This window comes from Hibiscus syriacus, unplaced genomic scaffold (genome assembly GCF_006381635.1).
Source record: "Hibiscus syriacus cultivar Baekdansim isolate YM2019G1 unplaced genomic scaffold, ASM638163v2 tig00111618_pilon, whole genome shotgun sequence".
NCBI classification, from domain to species: domain Eukaryota; kingdom Viridiplantae; phylum Streptophyta; class Magnoliopsida; order Malvales; family Malvaceae; genus Hibiscus; species Hibiscus syriacus.
Window position 1 is genome coordinate 49,314 of NW_024063137.1, and position 16,326 is coordinate 65,639.

The 16,326-nt window shown below is 35.4% G+C and overlaps 1 pseudogene; it reads right to left on the reverse strand.

Annotated features, from left to right (window-relative positions):
• Window positions 1–543: 543 nt before the first annotated feature.
• Window positions 544–5,222, reverse strand: LOC120165874 (annotated as a pseudogene).
• Window positions 5,223–16,326: the final 11,104 nt, after the last annotated feature.

Sequence of the window (16,326 nt, forward strand, 5' to 3'; positions counted from 1 at the left end):
GGTTCAGACCCATCTTAGTTGCTTGCATTTCCAACAATGCTGCATTTCCACTTGATGCTCAACAAATAGTTACATAGCCTATTATTGATTTTTCTAGAGTCAACATCTCAAGCCATATTTATGTTCGTGTACCTTTTTAGTTTCTCTCTTTTCCAAACACGAAGTCTCCGAAGCTAGTAATTCATACTTCTTTTCATTCAATGATCTTTGTAGAACGTAGTCCATAAAAAAAAATTAGCTATCTAGATGGGCTATATGTTCAGGCTGCTTACTAGATCAATATATACCAGGGAAAGCTGGACAAGGAAATGATTAAGTAGTTTCATATGGAAATATATGAATTGTTTCGGCCGAATTTAAGTAAAAACATGTAGTTTACCCAAATATATGTCAACTCAAGATATCAAGTTTCCTATAAACCCGAAATCATTAAGGTAAGAAAGAATGCCCACAGAGACATAAAATAAGTTCTGAAAAGTAAAAAATAAATTGTTTTCAAGATTTTTCGCCCCTTTTTCTTATTTCCAAGGTACAAAACATATATATTATTATAAAATTATGCATCAAATCAAATATTTGATGAACTGTTAACCTCGACTATGGTAACATCGGTGCCCTAGCAGAAAAGGCACAAGAGGGAAAAAAACAAGCACAAGAGAAAAAAAAAAAAAAGCATCAAAGTAACTGCAAAAACTCTAACAAGAGTGTTTGAAGCTCACAAGATTTTATTTCAGAAGTTTGTATAATGCTATAGTTATGCAAGTTTGGTTTCTTCTGAAGAAAAACTTCAGATGACGGCATTGCACTTGATTGATTCGGGTTGAATAGCCTTTTGCACGAGCTCAGCTTGTTCCTTCGCATGAACAGAATAGAAACCAGTCGCAGTTGAAGCAGATGGAGCACGGCCGATGTATCTAATATCGTCAAAAGTTCTTCTACCCAGAGAAGTCATTGAAGTCGCAAGTCGAGGTGCGATGTAACTGAATGCACCCATGTTCATTGGTTCTTCTTGGCACCATACAATCTCCGCATCTGAGGAAATCCCAAAAGAAAAAGCCAAAACTGATGTCTCAGTATCAAAGACGAATAGAGGCTTACGATACATGATAAATTACTAAACCAAACGGCACATAACCCGTCACAGCTAGTGCATCCAGTTTGGCATGAGGAGAAAGAGAAATATGGGAGGTCTAAAAACGAATAAAAGCTATAGATCAAGTCCAAGTTCTGAGTACATACTTGGATATCTCTTAAGCTCGCGCTGGATGAGGTCATAAGGGAATGGGCAAAGCTGCTCCACACGACATATAGCAACATCCGAAGCATTGTTCTTCTTTCGTTCATCATCAAGCTCATAGTAAACCTGAAAGAAGATAGAACATTGATTATTGTATCAAAAACAACAAAGAAATGATCAAACCTACATAAAAGATTCATAACATATTTATCAATGGTGGGGTCAGAAGACTCTAAGTTAGAAGCCCAAGATAACAAAATTCACGAACTTTTAGATGTCCAGTTAACTCTACCAGAGAAAATTCCAAAAATTAAATTGCTTATCTAAAGGAAAACATGGGGAAATGCGGGCATAAATTTACAAACCTTTCCAGAACAAAGTACCAAGCGTCTGATACCCTCCTCAAGGTCAGAGTGTATATTCTGATCCTTTATGAGGCGCTTAAATCGGGTCCCTTGCTTATCAAAACCAGGATGGCCTTGAACATCATCGAATTCAGAAAGATTTGATTTGCAATCCTTGTGACGAAGCAAGTTTTTGGGGGACATGACAATAAGTGGTTTACGAAATTCCCTGTGTATCTGAGAGAGTGGAGAGAAGAAACAATAAGAAAAGGAAAATGGCAGGACTTTCCTCAACGTTGAAACATCGTTAAGAAATATTAGTTGCACTCACCTGTCGCCGCAAAACATGGAAGTAATTAGCAGGTGTTGTAACATTAACCACCTGCCAGTTGCACTCCTGAATTTGCTTACGGAGAGTCGGATCCATCACAGGTATCACAAAAGGGTCGTCACCACTCATCTACAAAAATATTATATCTAGTTACCGATGCACAATATTCTTTTTACCCCTTGCTTTTCATGTATACGACGAAATGCTAGCATAGTGTGAATATCAATACAAGTAGGATGGAAAAACTAAACCAAGATGCAAAGAACAATGCATGTTGTTTCATGGGGAATACCTGCAGAAAACGCTCTAGTCGTGCACTCGAATGTTCAGGACCTTGTCCATCATAACCATGAGGAAGCAGCACAACCAGACCGGTTTGACGCAGCCACTTTGACTCTCCACTACTCAAAAATTGATCAAAGATCACCTGAGCACCATTAGCAAAGTCACCAAACTGAGCTTCCCACATAACCAAGGAATTTGGGTTTTCCATTGAGTAACCCAGTTCAAATCCAAGCACACCAAACTCAGAAAGAGAACTGCACGCAAAACCCCATGTTGCTCAGAGTAGAATCCAAATATTAACAAAAAGAACAGGGGAAAATGTTACACAAAACTATCGGGCACAATCTAAGAATTCTCAGGAATTAACATAACTCAGTACAACTACAAGAAGCAAGGATATTGTCACCTAATTCAAACAAGTATAAATTCACATGTGAAAGATATAGTGTTAAATTGCACGACATTGCATGTTGTGAACTGCATGGAAAGAGCATTTCAAGTATGGGATTCAGTCAAATGGAGAAATTTTCCATAAGTTATGCCTTGATGCAGAGCACAATTAACATTTAACCTCATTGTTTACATGGATCATAAGAATCCTTTGGCATACATTCTAGGAGTATAGTATTGGACTAAAAAATTAACTATTACACAAAAGCACAAATAGGTTACCTATTGCTGACAGTAAACATCTCCTCATTTTGGTTGATGATAACATGGTCCAGGGGGCAGTACTGTTCCCCTGTTTCCTGGTCATGAATCACAGAATGTCGGTGACTAAATGTACCCCTTTCAACATCCTGACCACTCAGCCTAACATGGTTTCCTTCTACCACCAGTGTAGCAAATGCAAGTGCTTCCCCCATAGCCCAGTCAAGACCCTCCCCTGTCTCAATCATCTGTGCACGTTGATCGTAGACCTTCTTTACTGATCTATGAGGCTTAAAATTATCTGGAAGGGTTGTGATTGCTTTGCCAACATTCTTCAATATCTCAGGTTTAACCCTGCAAATCATGAAAGTTTCATCAATGAGTCGGGATCAGGGTTACCCATTATGAAAGTTGAAATTGCAAAAGACACCAACAAACCCAGTGTTTCGGACACGAGAAAGTTGCTCAGGTGACTTGAATCCTGTCCAATAAGCAGATAGCCAGTCCCTTCTTTTCGGGACATAATCTTTGCTGGCCAAAAATTCTTCATTAAGAATTGAGCCAACCTTCTGACTTATACGATTAATGTCTTCCTGTGTCACCTGCCCAGATTCTAACAATTTGTTTTGGTATATCTGAAGAGCTGAGGGGTGATTCCGGATGATCTGTTAGAAAGAAAAAAGAGAATCTCAATATGTGAAGATTGTGTCAATCTACATGATCATATAGAACAGAAAAAAAAGGGGGCGGGAACAACTATGATATGTGTAAAGGGAAAATAAATAACCGAACAGACAAGTATAATGGCAGACCTTATACATTTTTGGTTGTGTGAATGATGGTTCATCAATCTCATTATGCCCAAATCTACGATAACAGACCAAATCAACCACCACATCTGAATGAAAGGTTTGGCGCCACTCTGCTGCAAGTTCACATGCATGGACAACTGCCTCAACATCATCTCCATTTACATGGAAAATGGGAGCATTCAAGGCTTTGGCAACATCAGTACAATATTGTGAAGATCTTCCTGCCCTTGGATCAGTTGTAAATGCCACTTGGTTGTTGACTACAATATGTATAGTCCCACCAGTAGTGTAGTTGAAAGTGCACTAAGGTGAAGAGTTTCATAGACTACCCTGTCCAGCAAAGCTACCATCTCCATGAATCAAAATAGCCATGTTCTTGGTCCTGCCCACATCATTGGAGTAATACTGCTTTGCTCTAGTTTTTCCAACAACAACCGGGTCCACAGCTTCCAGGTGACTTGGGTTTGCAACTAAAGACAAATGAATTCTCTTTCCACCTCTTGTTGGCCGATCATAAGAAGTTCCCAAGTGATACTTGACATCACCAGTTCCAGTGTAAAGCCCAACCTCATCCACAGGTTTTATACCACCACTGAACTCACTAAATATCTGAGAAAGTGGTTTTCGGACAACATTACCTAGAACGTTGAGTCTTCCTCTATGAGGCATTCCAATAACTATGCTCTCAACCCCAAGGTCAGCAGCCCGGTCGAACATCTCTTTCATTCCAGGAATTAAAGTCTCAGCACCCTCCAGACCAAACCTCTTAGCAGTTGTCCACTTGGTGGCCAAGAAATTTTCAAACTGTGTACTCCATATAAGCCTATCAAGAATGACTTCTCGTCGCTGGCGGTTGTACTGCATAGGTGTTGGGGTTTCGATCTTGTCTCTCAACCAGTTGCACTTTCCCGGTCAGCAACGTGCATGTACTCAAACCCAATGCTTCCACAGTAAGCCTGTTCAAGTCGAGTCAAAATTGATCTAAGTGTTTGCACTGGTCGATTTTCTGATAAAAACCCAGACATCCTCCACACACCTAAAAAGAATTCTCTATCAAGATCAGCTTCAGTAAAACCATAAAGAGCTAGATCCAAATCAACAGGGATTTCTCTTTCCTCTAAACCCAAGGGATCCAATTTTGCTTTCATGTGGCCATTAACCTGGTAAGCCCTCACAAGCAATAACAGTCGCATACTCTCCTGGATGGTCTGGCCAGAAATTCCAGGGGATGTAGCAGCCTGACCCACAAAATTCCTGAAGAAATTGTCCCATGATTCATCAACACTATCTGGGTCAGCTTCCCATGCCCTCTGAAGCTCCTCTAAGTACACTGCTAGTTCCATCTAAGAAACTGTCAGTTAGCTTAGAGAGTGGCACAGGCGAGGAACCGGTGCAGTTTGTGCCTTAGACTTAAAGAAAGTGGTATGAAAATATCGACTCGGTGAAGGAACAACGCGTGATCTTGTAGCATACAAGCCACCCTGAGACAAAGTCCTCCTAATTGCAAGCTTCGCCACACTTGAACCAGCTCTTAACCACCCCATATCTATAACCAACAGTACCTATGTCAAACCAATTCTCAAAATGCAATGAACCTCCAAGCTTCTTATCTATTATGAAACTTACTTAACAGAAAAGTAAAAATTATTAAATAATATATACCTACTCGTGAAATATTCGGTATACTGATAGCTCAAATGCATACAATTATACAATTTATGCATCTATTTTCTCTAACATTTTTAACCAGTTCTCATCAAAGTTAGAATTCTGATAGTTCAAATACAAGAAAACATAAGAATCTTCAAACCAAATAAAATTAGCCTGCGATAAGGTTATGAATACAAATGATCGAAACCGCTGCTTGAATTCTAATACGCCCATAAAAAAGAGTTACTTCGAATCTTTAAAATTTAAGTAAAAATGTCAAAAGATGCACAAGGTTTTCAGGAACAATCGAAACGTTAGTAAATTGTAAAGCTTACAGCAATTAAACTAAACCCAAAAACATATTTAACATTGCTTTTCCTCGTTCCAGTTCAAACAGATAAAATCAATCATATCTCTTGGGAAAATATATACAAACAAGCAACAAATGCAAGCAGGTCAAGTAGAGAGGCTTACGAGATAATCAGTGCTCAAAGAAATCAGATGAAAAATGGACGAAAATAAAGTTGGGAAGCTGCCTTCAGAAAAAGGGGGGAAATTAAAACCCTGTGACGGAGGTGACGTGTGACTACTGGCGCACCGCTTAAGTCTTTTTAAGATAATTGAAGAGTCTCTGTCTGACTTCTTCCTTTTTCCTCGTATTTACTTTTCTAGAAAAACTTTCATATTTCACGACATTTTACTGCTTGTACCGTTGAACTTCCCTCATATTTCACAACATTTACCTTTCAACTCAGATCGCCCACCTTTATCATTTTGAATTAGTGATAAAATAAAAGTTTTTTTTTTAGAGGTATTTGATGAATCTTTACTATATGCGTGTATTGTTAATAAATTAAAAATATTTATGAATATATATTATCTTTTGATTATCTTGTATTATTCAAAAAATTGATTTGAGTATATTATTATTAATTGGTTTAATATAAAAATGTCCAAATTATACCTTTTTCTACAAGTTAGTATCTAAACTTTTTTCGATTAATTCAAATGTCTAACGTTACAAACGTTATCATATTAATTGGCTCGGTCATAACGACAGTTAAAAAAGTTCATTAAGTGACACTTGTTGCATTCATGTAATTTTGAAAATTTTATTTTTAAAAATAAAAAATATTATTATATTTAAGAAAACTCTAATTTCTCTTAAATTAAAAAATTCAAATCCTTAACCCTAACTTCAACCTTACCTCCCTCACCGGCCACGGCCACTGTCACCGACATCTTCCTTGTCATCTCTCTAATCAAACGTCGGCATGCTTGTTGTCGATTGACCGCGAGATCGTGTGGTGTCACGATTTGTAACTTTGTTATTTGTCGAGGTTGTGCTCGTTGGCTCTTGTTTTAGTGGCTTTTCGTTAGGTAATTGGTTGTTTAGTAGAGATGCAATCGAGTAGAGGTTCGACGGTGGCAAAAGACAATGATCGACTTATGTTTAGGGATTGAAATTAGATTTTTTCCGAAGGTTTGAATTTTTTAAAAAAATTTCAAAAAATTGGGCTTTTCTAAAAATATATATAATTTATTTTTTATTTTAAATAAAAAATTTAAAATTATATAATTATGACACGTATGAACTATCACTTAAAGAAATATTTTAACAGTTGTTATATTAGAGACACATAAAATGATAACATTTGTAACATTAGATAACTGAATTAACCGAAAAATTTAAACTCTTATTAATTTAAATGTTATGAAATTGAAGATTATATAAGTTAGACATTAAAATTTTGATTAAGATGAAATCATGATTAATTGAGTATCATCAAATAGAAAACTAATTAAAAATAATTTTATAAATAATCATTAATTTATTTTCACATGCTCTTATGTAATTTTGTTTTTTTTATAAATCCTATTTAAAGTGAGGAGAAAAGAAAAAAAATATTAATGAGTATTGAATTCATTAGCTAGGAGAAAGAGAAAATTTCAATTGAAAAATTTTAACCATCTAATTTAAAATTTGTTAATTGTTATTATGTAATTCTTTAAATAAAACAACTAACAATTTCGTCAACGAGTCAATAATTTTGGCAATCTTCTCATATTTAGTTTAGAAGTTCGTGCGATTTTTCGTTATAAGGTAATTTTGTTATAATTTTTTTATTATACTTATTATTTATTATGATTATTTGAAAAAATATTATACTAATTATTTTCAATTAATTTTTATGTTTGTAAAATTGAAAAGGGAGAGTATACGTCGAAATAGTTTTACGTTGTAGGTAATAATATAAAATTATATTATTTAAATTATTTACGTTGATGTGTAAAAATTTATTGTGTTATATTTTCGTTCATATATAATTTATTTAATAAGGTTTGTTTCAGTTATTTTTTTTTTTGCAGATATAATATTGTCGAACTTTTAAACTCAAAGAATGACACGACTTTCAGCTATTGTTTATTATGATGGTGAAATTCGAGAAGATAAAACCGGCTTTGTTTTCATATCAAATGAGCGTGTTAAATATCATTCAAGAGAAACATAACTCTTGAGGAGCTAATAACGAAGATTTCGAGGAAGATTCATGTTGGAAGTAGTACAAGAATGTCGTTGTAGTACAAATTTTCAACATCATTGTTGTCATTAACTTATACAACGTTCAAACTTTCGAACAATGATGATGTTGAAATGATGGTTGAAGCTCAAAAGTAATTATTCAGACGTCGCTATTGAGATGTATGCACATTTTGTTCAAGTGCTTGCTGTTCGGGGTCAATCATTAAGCTCCCACTATGGGCTGGCTGAACAAGTTGATCAAGTTGACAGCCCGACTACATTAATGTGTAATGATTTTAATGCCATAATGGGGAGACATTCATTTGCAACTCCTTACGATATGTATCGAGGTGGGTCTATGAACAATCCGTATGGCAACACCGTGTCCAGTTCAAGGGGAAGGCATTCATCTGCAAATTTCTTTGACCATATGGAGATGTCATCGACGCAACCATCTGTGCAGTTTCCATTTGACACGATGGCTTCAAGCTCCAGGGGGAGGCATTCGACTGCGAGCTTTTTTTGATCTCAATGTCGATATGCCTTCCAATTCAAGGGGAAGGCGTGCAAGTAGTATGTTCTTCGACCTAAATGTGGAGAGCATGGAGGAACCATCATCTCCACCAGAAAAACCGCTTCGTGAGCCTGGTGCGGATGGTGCAGAGACTGGACTATTCATTCACCAGAATCACCGCAGTTCAACTCCGATGATGATGAATTTCCAAGAAATGTGGCACAAACTGACCCTCCTGCACACATGTATGAAGCTGATTATGGTGCAATGTACGGGCCAGAATTTACGGATATGCCTCATCTCGGTGACTATGGATATTACTCATTAATAAATAATGGTGAGTTATCTTTAGGCATGGAGTTTTCAAGCAAATAAGAAGTGGTGATGGCTATAAAAAATTACAATATCTGTAATTATGTTCAGTCCAGAGTAAACCGATCGACGATCGAAAAATATATGTATGTTATTGTGCCCGACGCGAAAACTGATGCAAATGGATGGTTCGCGTATCGAAAATGAAGAGGAAAAACAACATATGGGAACTAACAGTATACAACGGTCCTCACACATGTTGTGATGAAGAGGTCAACCAAGATCATCCCAACTTGGACTCTGAAGTGATATGCCAAGCCATCATACCCATTGTAAAAGCAAGCTCTCATATAGCTGTTGCAATGTTGATTTCAGCTATACAATCGCAATATGGGTATATTGTCTCCTATAAAAAAGCTTGGTTGGAAAAACAAAATGACATTGTCAAACTTCATGGCGAATGAGATGCATCTTACAACGAACTTCCAGGCTGGTTTAGGCTGGTGCGGAGGTTTAATCATGAGACAATTGTGGACTTCGAAACCTCCTATGCATACCATAATGATCGAGTTCTCCGCGATCGATACCAATTCTACCGGGTTTTTTGGACTTGCCCACAGTGCGTTAATGCTATCAAATACTGCAAGCCTGTGGTCCAGATCGACGGGACTTTCTTGTATGGAGAATACAAGCAAGTTTTATTATTGGCAGTTGTCCAAGATGAAAATCGCAACATTCTTCCAGTTGCTTTTGCTCTTGTCGAAGAAGGAGAAGATACAGATTCTTGGACTTTTTTCCTTCGAAATTTACGTGCACATGTTATCACGAGGGAAAAAATCTGTGTCATTTCTGATCGCGGAGCTGGGATCAAAGCAACAATGGAGTCTTTGGGTCCAATGTGGCAACCACCCTTTGTCCAACATAGGTATTGTCTCCGACACATTGCTGCGAACTACCATGGAAGATACAAGAAGAATGATGAGCGTCAATTATTTGTGCGCATGGGTAAGTGAAATTGATGTAGTTTGTTTTCTTTCGATCCTTTTGATCAGGTTAGTAAGTTATACATTTTTTGATCAGGTTACAAACTTCTTCCTCGAACGTTTGAATCAATGCTTCAAGATTTGCGGGCGAAGAACGAGGAAGGATACGATTACATTAGCCTCATCGATAAAGAAATGTGGACGAACGCATATGATGGTGGATATCGATATGGACACATGACGACCAACTTGGCTGAGGCAATCAATTCAACCTTAAAGGGTGCACGTCACTTACCTGTAGAGGCTTTGGTAAAAACTACATATTTTCATTTGGGGCGTTTTTTGCGGAGCTCGGGGGACAAGCTCAAACCTGGATGCAAGGCGGTCATGTCTATCACCCTAGATTAGTTGCAGATCTACAGAAAAAAATTACTGCATCAAATGAAATGTCTGTAATAAGCTTCTTTAGAAGGCATGAAATGTTTCGTGTCACAGAGTTACCGCGACCTCTTCAAGGGATTGAAGTTGTATCGTTAAGAGTAAATCTAAGGGACAGAACGTGTGACTGCAAGTTTTTTCAAGCTCTGAAGTATCCATGCTCTCATGTGATAGCAACTTGCTCGCATACACGTCAAGACTATAACCATTTTTGTGGACCCCGTATACCTACTATCTGAAGTTTTTAAGGTATACGAATTTGAGTTTCCCCCCATAGGTAATTACAAAGACCCTTATGAGGTTCAAGATTGGCTTCCGATTGTACCAAATTCGAGTTTATTGAGGGAGCGTGGTCGTCCAAAATCCAATCGAATTCATTGCGATATGGATATTCGAGAAAGATCAAGACAAGACAGAAGATGTGGGCATTGTAGAAACCCAAGACACACTAGAAAAACATGTTCAATTCTGTTGTCAATATGATAAGTATAAATTTGAATAGTAGTATCAAATCATGAAATCAAAGAATAAATATTTGATTGTTTCCATTTTTCATCTTATATGCGCCTTTAGCTCCATGCTACTGTGCCTTTACAACCATTTACCTTCTCCCTGCAAAACCCAGACCCCATTGTGAATCTGTAATCTCTCTTTTTTCCCCATTACGATCCGCGGCAACTCGACTTTTGAGCGGCTGCACCGCTACTTGCTGCGGGGTCTTGCTGATTAATTTTGAGTGTCATCGGCTGTAACCGAAAACCAAGACGCGGCATTGGTCATTTCAAGTTACAAAGTATAATGTTCACGTGTCAGGTGCCATTGTGATTGCCCGAGACGGAGAAGGAAAAATAAAAGTTCAAGAGAACAGACAACAATACCTCAGCCTTATTATCAGATTCTTCAAGGCCTTTGCTTAATGAAAGAAAACCTCCAACACATTCAAATTTGTCTTTGCACTCTGGAAAATACATTATGTTTGATTCAGAATTAACCAAAAGTAGTTGAACACTATAACATAAGATCCCGTCAGCAGCAAGCATGCAACTTACGGTTTCCAAGAACTTGACACCATACTCATCAGCCAGAGCTAGACCCTTCGGAGGTTGGAACATCCTGGAAAACTGATCCTATCTGAATCCGATTCTTACAGGACAAATGTGTCTATCTTACTTGTGTGTATATGTGCGACCAATAAGGATTAAGGAGAGCTATCCTTTATTCACCCAGAACTTATCTTTTCGTCATACATTAATGAGCAAGCGAGCATAGACTACACGGAACAAAGTCGGCAACACAAGTCGAGTAATAGAGAACAGTTGCCTCCGCATGTAATTAAACCTAACCCACAAACAGAAACAAGTTAAGAGATTTTTGGAAAATCTTACTCTTTTGCTCTCATCCATATCAGCCTTGTTTCCAACCAGTATCTTGTTGTCATCGTCTGAAGAATGTTGTTCGATATTGCGAATCCAGTTCCTAATATCTTTTAATTTGAAGCCGGTCCAATAAGACTTGCAATAGATGTATGAACCACTGTAAGAAGCTCTTTCCAAAAGAGAGATCCTAAGCCGTCCACCCCAACAAAGGAAAGGATGAAAAACTACGTTACTCCAACCATCCATGTTTGACATTAATGTTTGACACATACCTGGATACGGGTTTGGGAATATAATCCTCCATTAAAAAAAATAGACAAAATGAATATATCCGCGTAGGACACGTGCCTATATCCTAACTTGTCCAACCTCGAGTATCATCGACGAGGAGGATCAACTACAAACAGATTTCACTGATAAACCCAATGAAAGACACATGCATAGTTATGATAGAAATCGTCCACCAACAAAGACTTCTTGTAGGCACTCATTTTTTTTTCTGTAATTTTTTTATATATATATGTTAATTTTTAAAATTATTTTTTATAGATTTTAGAAAATGATTTTTTGAAAACATATATATTATACAGTTTCGAAAATGTTTTTTTTTTTTGACATATTATTATACATTGTATTATATTAATATTAATATTATTATTTATATTTATATTATATCATATATTATAATATTATATTTTTATTATGTATTATTTTATGTTAATATTTTTATTTTAGTCCAGGTTCAGGGAGTCCAACAGTCCAATGAAACCAGGTTTGGAGGGAAAATGGGATTGAACCAGTCTAATTAGGATTAGGGTTTTGTGAACCCTGAAACAATATGACAGTTAGGGGTATTCATTTTTCAGTTTTAACCAAATTAACTGACCGAACCGAATTAGTTAGGTTAATTCGATCGGCCACCGAATTAGTTCGGTCGGGAAACGGTTAATAAATTTTTTAGAATTCGGTTAACGGTTAATTTGGTTTGAAATCGGTTAATTAACCGAATTAATCGAATTAACCGAAATTAAATTTTAAATTTTAAATATATTATATATAACATATGGGTTCAACACAAACCATTTAAAACCCAATTAATAATTTAAGATCCAATAATTTTTAAACCTAAATCAATATTAATTAATTAAAAATCCATATAAATTTTTATTTTATAATTATATATTATTTAAATTAATTTTAAATTGTTTTTTGAATTAAAAAATATTCAATTTTTATATAAATTAGAAAATTTTAAAAAATTCCGCTTAATTAAAAAATTATTCGAAATTTATTTGGTTCGGTTAATATTTTAAAAAAAAAGTTCGGTCGACCACTTTTGAACCGAATGAACACCCCTAGTGACAGCAAGTAGTGCTGCCGGCCACAACAAAAAACATCTGAGACGTCCGACCGAATAACCCGGGACTGCACCATCCCGAGGTTTTCGGTCAACCCATAACCACGAGCAGTCCACTAACGACCCGAAATAACCGAGAACGATCCCGAGATCATAGAAAATCAGTGCATGCATCGGTGTTGGCTCGAGAGAATAACGGTCGCTGGAAAAACAAAAGGTTTCACCGAAAAAGGTAAAACCCGAGAGTTTTACTTTTATATCACGTCGATTGGGGCTTTTGTGTGGTGATCGAACTTTGATTTCGTATTCACGAGGTCGAGGGAACCTTTTGGGTGAGTTTTGTTTTTTCCGGTCGTTGCGAGCAGCAGTGGAGCGACGGTCGGTGGCCACCGGGCGGTGGCCGGCCATCGAGACCGGTTGAAGAGTTTAGAAGTTTTTTTAGAGTGGTTTGGTTTAAAATGTTTTTTTTGGAGGGACCTTTGTGCAAATACCAAATAGTTAATTATTTTCGCAGTCCCTTATATTTTGATGTGTAATTAGTTTTGGTCACCTGTTGCAATTTTATCTATGAATTTTCAATTCATTCAATTTAATCCCCGTTTACATTTCTTATATATTGCAAATTTGTCTCATAACTTTCCATTTTTATCTTGCAGCCCATTTCATTAGCATCAATTTGATCTGTAGATTTTAATTCGTTCCGATTTGATCCTTTAATACTTTCTTCAATTTATTTTTTTCTCGGAATAAAAAATTATTATTGTTTTTTTAAAATTTTATTTCTTTCCTTTATTTTATTTTTATTTCTTTTAGAAATTAACATTTTTTTCATTTTTTTATTTTAACATTTTTTATTTTTATTTATTTCTCTTGTAATATTATTTCACTTTTTTATTATTTTTATTATTTTTTTCATTCGTATTTCTTAATTTAACCTTTAAAATTCTTTCTTTTTTGTTTAGCATTTATTTATTTTATTTTACGATCTAACATTTTATTTTTTGACCTTTTTTAGAGGAATTCCATCCAATCAAAGGTAATCAGTTCAAATCGAATTTTTTTAATTTCAATTTAAATTTAAATTTTCGCAATTAAGACAACCGACAAATTAAAATGGTACCGAAAGGATAGTTCAAGGGTGCTAACACTTCATTGACTGTAACTGATTCCCGAATTCGACGTATTTATGGTAAAACGCAGACCAGGTAAGATGATTTTCGATCAACCTAAATATTTTTTAAATGATCGGTGGTGACTCTAACGTATTCTATTTAAGTCGAAACCCAATTTCAGGTCCACCCGAAAGACTATTGGGACACTTATCAATCCATATAGTAAGATGCAGGAAGCATAATCCATCAGCAAAGTCAAGCATCAGGCAAAATGTTACTGTTGCAATAGTTTGGGGGATGGTGGTGGGGTGGGAGGAGATTCAATCTGCACAAGCTTAAACACACCTGTGGTAATATTTTTGCCTTCAAACTAAATTTAAATTCTTAAATTCTTTCTAAGTTTGTATTACGTACTTTTAACTTAAAAGTTTTAAGTTTTATTTTTCTTAAAAAAGTTTTTATTAATTTGTTAATATGTGATTCTAAGAAAAAAATATGATCAACTTTAATATTTTAATGTTTTCCTTTAAAAATAAACTTATATATATCCTTAAAACTAACTTTTAAATCACTAATTTTTATGTATGGATTGTGTAATATGAACTTTTAATTTTTTTTATTTCTTATGTGATTATTTTTAAATAAATTAAATAAATAAATATATATGAATAGGGTACCCGTGACCTAAAAACGGGTACTTGACTATCCAAATTTATCGGGCCGAGTCAAGAGCCGACAAATATACTACCAAGTGAATCGAGTACCCGGAAATATGATTACCCTGATTTAAACACCCCTAGTACCAATATCCCACTCTCACTCGAGTTCGATAAAAATAGCTGGCAAGATATTGGCCTGGGAATTGATATTACCATTTTTTGCATGGATTCACATGAGGCCACATTAGTCCAACGTTAACATAAAGGGTAAAATTAAGAACAAAGGAAAACATCTATGATTCTATAAATAATGAACTCAAATACCACTAAAACAAAGGCTTAAATGTATCATTGCACCCTAAACTATACTTTGTATTATCCCAAAAATATTTTTTGGGACGTTTTGCCTCCTAATATATTAATTCCATTAAAAAAACACGTGGATAAATTACATATTTAGTCACTCAACTATTCATGTGATTCTATTTTGGTTGGTAAACTATTTTGTTTTCAAAATCATCACTATGTTTAAATTTTGTTTCGTTTTGGTCACCTAATTTGATTAGATTAACTTTTTTAAATTTACAATATATAAGAATTCATTTACATAACATATTTTTTACTCGACACATACATTTAATGTATAATAATAAATAATAAATAACATATTTAGTTGTTTGTACTTCAAATTTTAATAAAATAAATATTAAATGTATTTGCTTTATCTCTTTCAAAAAACATGCTTAGCAGCAAGCAAAGGTCTGTGTGTTTTTCAACAGAGTAAAATATTACATGGTATTCAGATCATCGGAAATTTCCCTACTAGGACTTGCTTTGAGAGCGACGCTTCAAGATTCCATCTTTCAGCATAAACGGTTTCTTCTGTTAGTGAAGCTGCTTGCTCTTATGCTCCTTTGTTTCTCCATGATGATGGCGTCTCCATCACCACTGAGAAGATTGTCACACTAGTTAAGCTGCAAATGTCACGGTTGAGTCATATTGGCCAAGCTTGTTTGCTAAGCTCTTTGAGAAGCGTGACATTGGAAATCTCATAACCAATGTTGGAGCTGGTGGTGGTGCTCTGGTTATCACTGCAGCACCAGTTGCAGTTGCTGGTGGAGGTAGGGCCGCTCCTCATCTTCCTCCTGCAGAGGAAAAGAAGGAGCCAGTGGAAGAGAATGGTGATGACTTGGGATTCAGTTGTTCGATTAGGAACGCCTTCCGGTTAACGGTTTCGTGGATTATGGTTTAGAGCATTAAGCAGGAGCGTAGCCACTCTTTTTTGAGTTTTATTGGTATTGGTATTTGTGGATTAATTAGAAGTATCGATTTGAATGAAGTGACAATGAGTAGTGCCTTTCCTTTTGAATAATTTTTCTCTTTTTCCAATTTATACAAAGTTTATTATTTATATTATACATTAAATTTATGTGTCGAGTAAAAAAATATGTGATACAAATGAATTTTTATATATTATAAATTTAAAAAATCTAATTAAATTAGGTGACAAAAGCAAATCAAAAATTTAAGTTTAATGATAATTTTGAAAACAAAAAAGTTTATTGGCCAAAATAGAACCGCATGAATAGTTAAGTGACTAAATATGTAATTTACTCATGTATTTTTAACATATTTGACAGATTGATGTAACGATTTAAACTTTAGAGGAAAAAATGTCCCAAAAATATTTTAATAGACAACTCGATACATATGGTATAACTTAGAGGATAATGGTGCATTT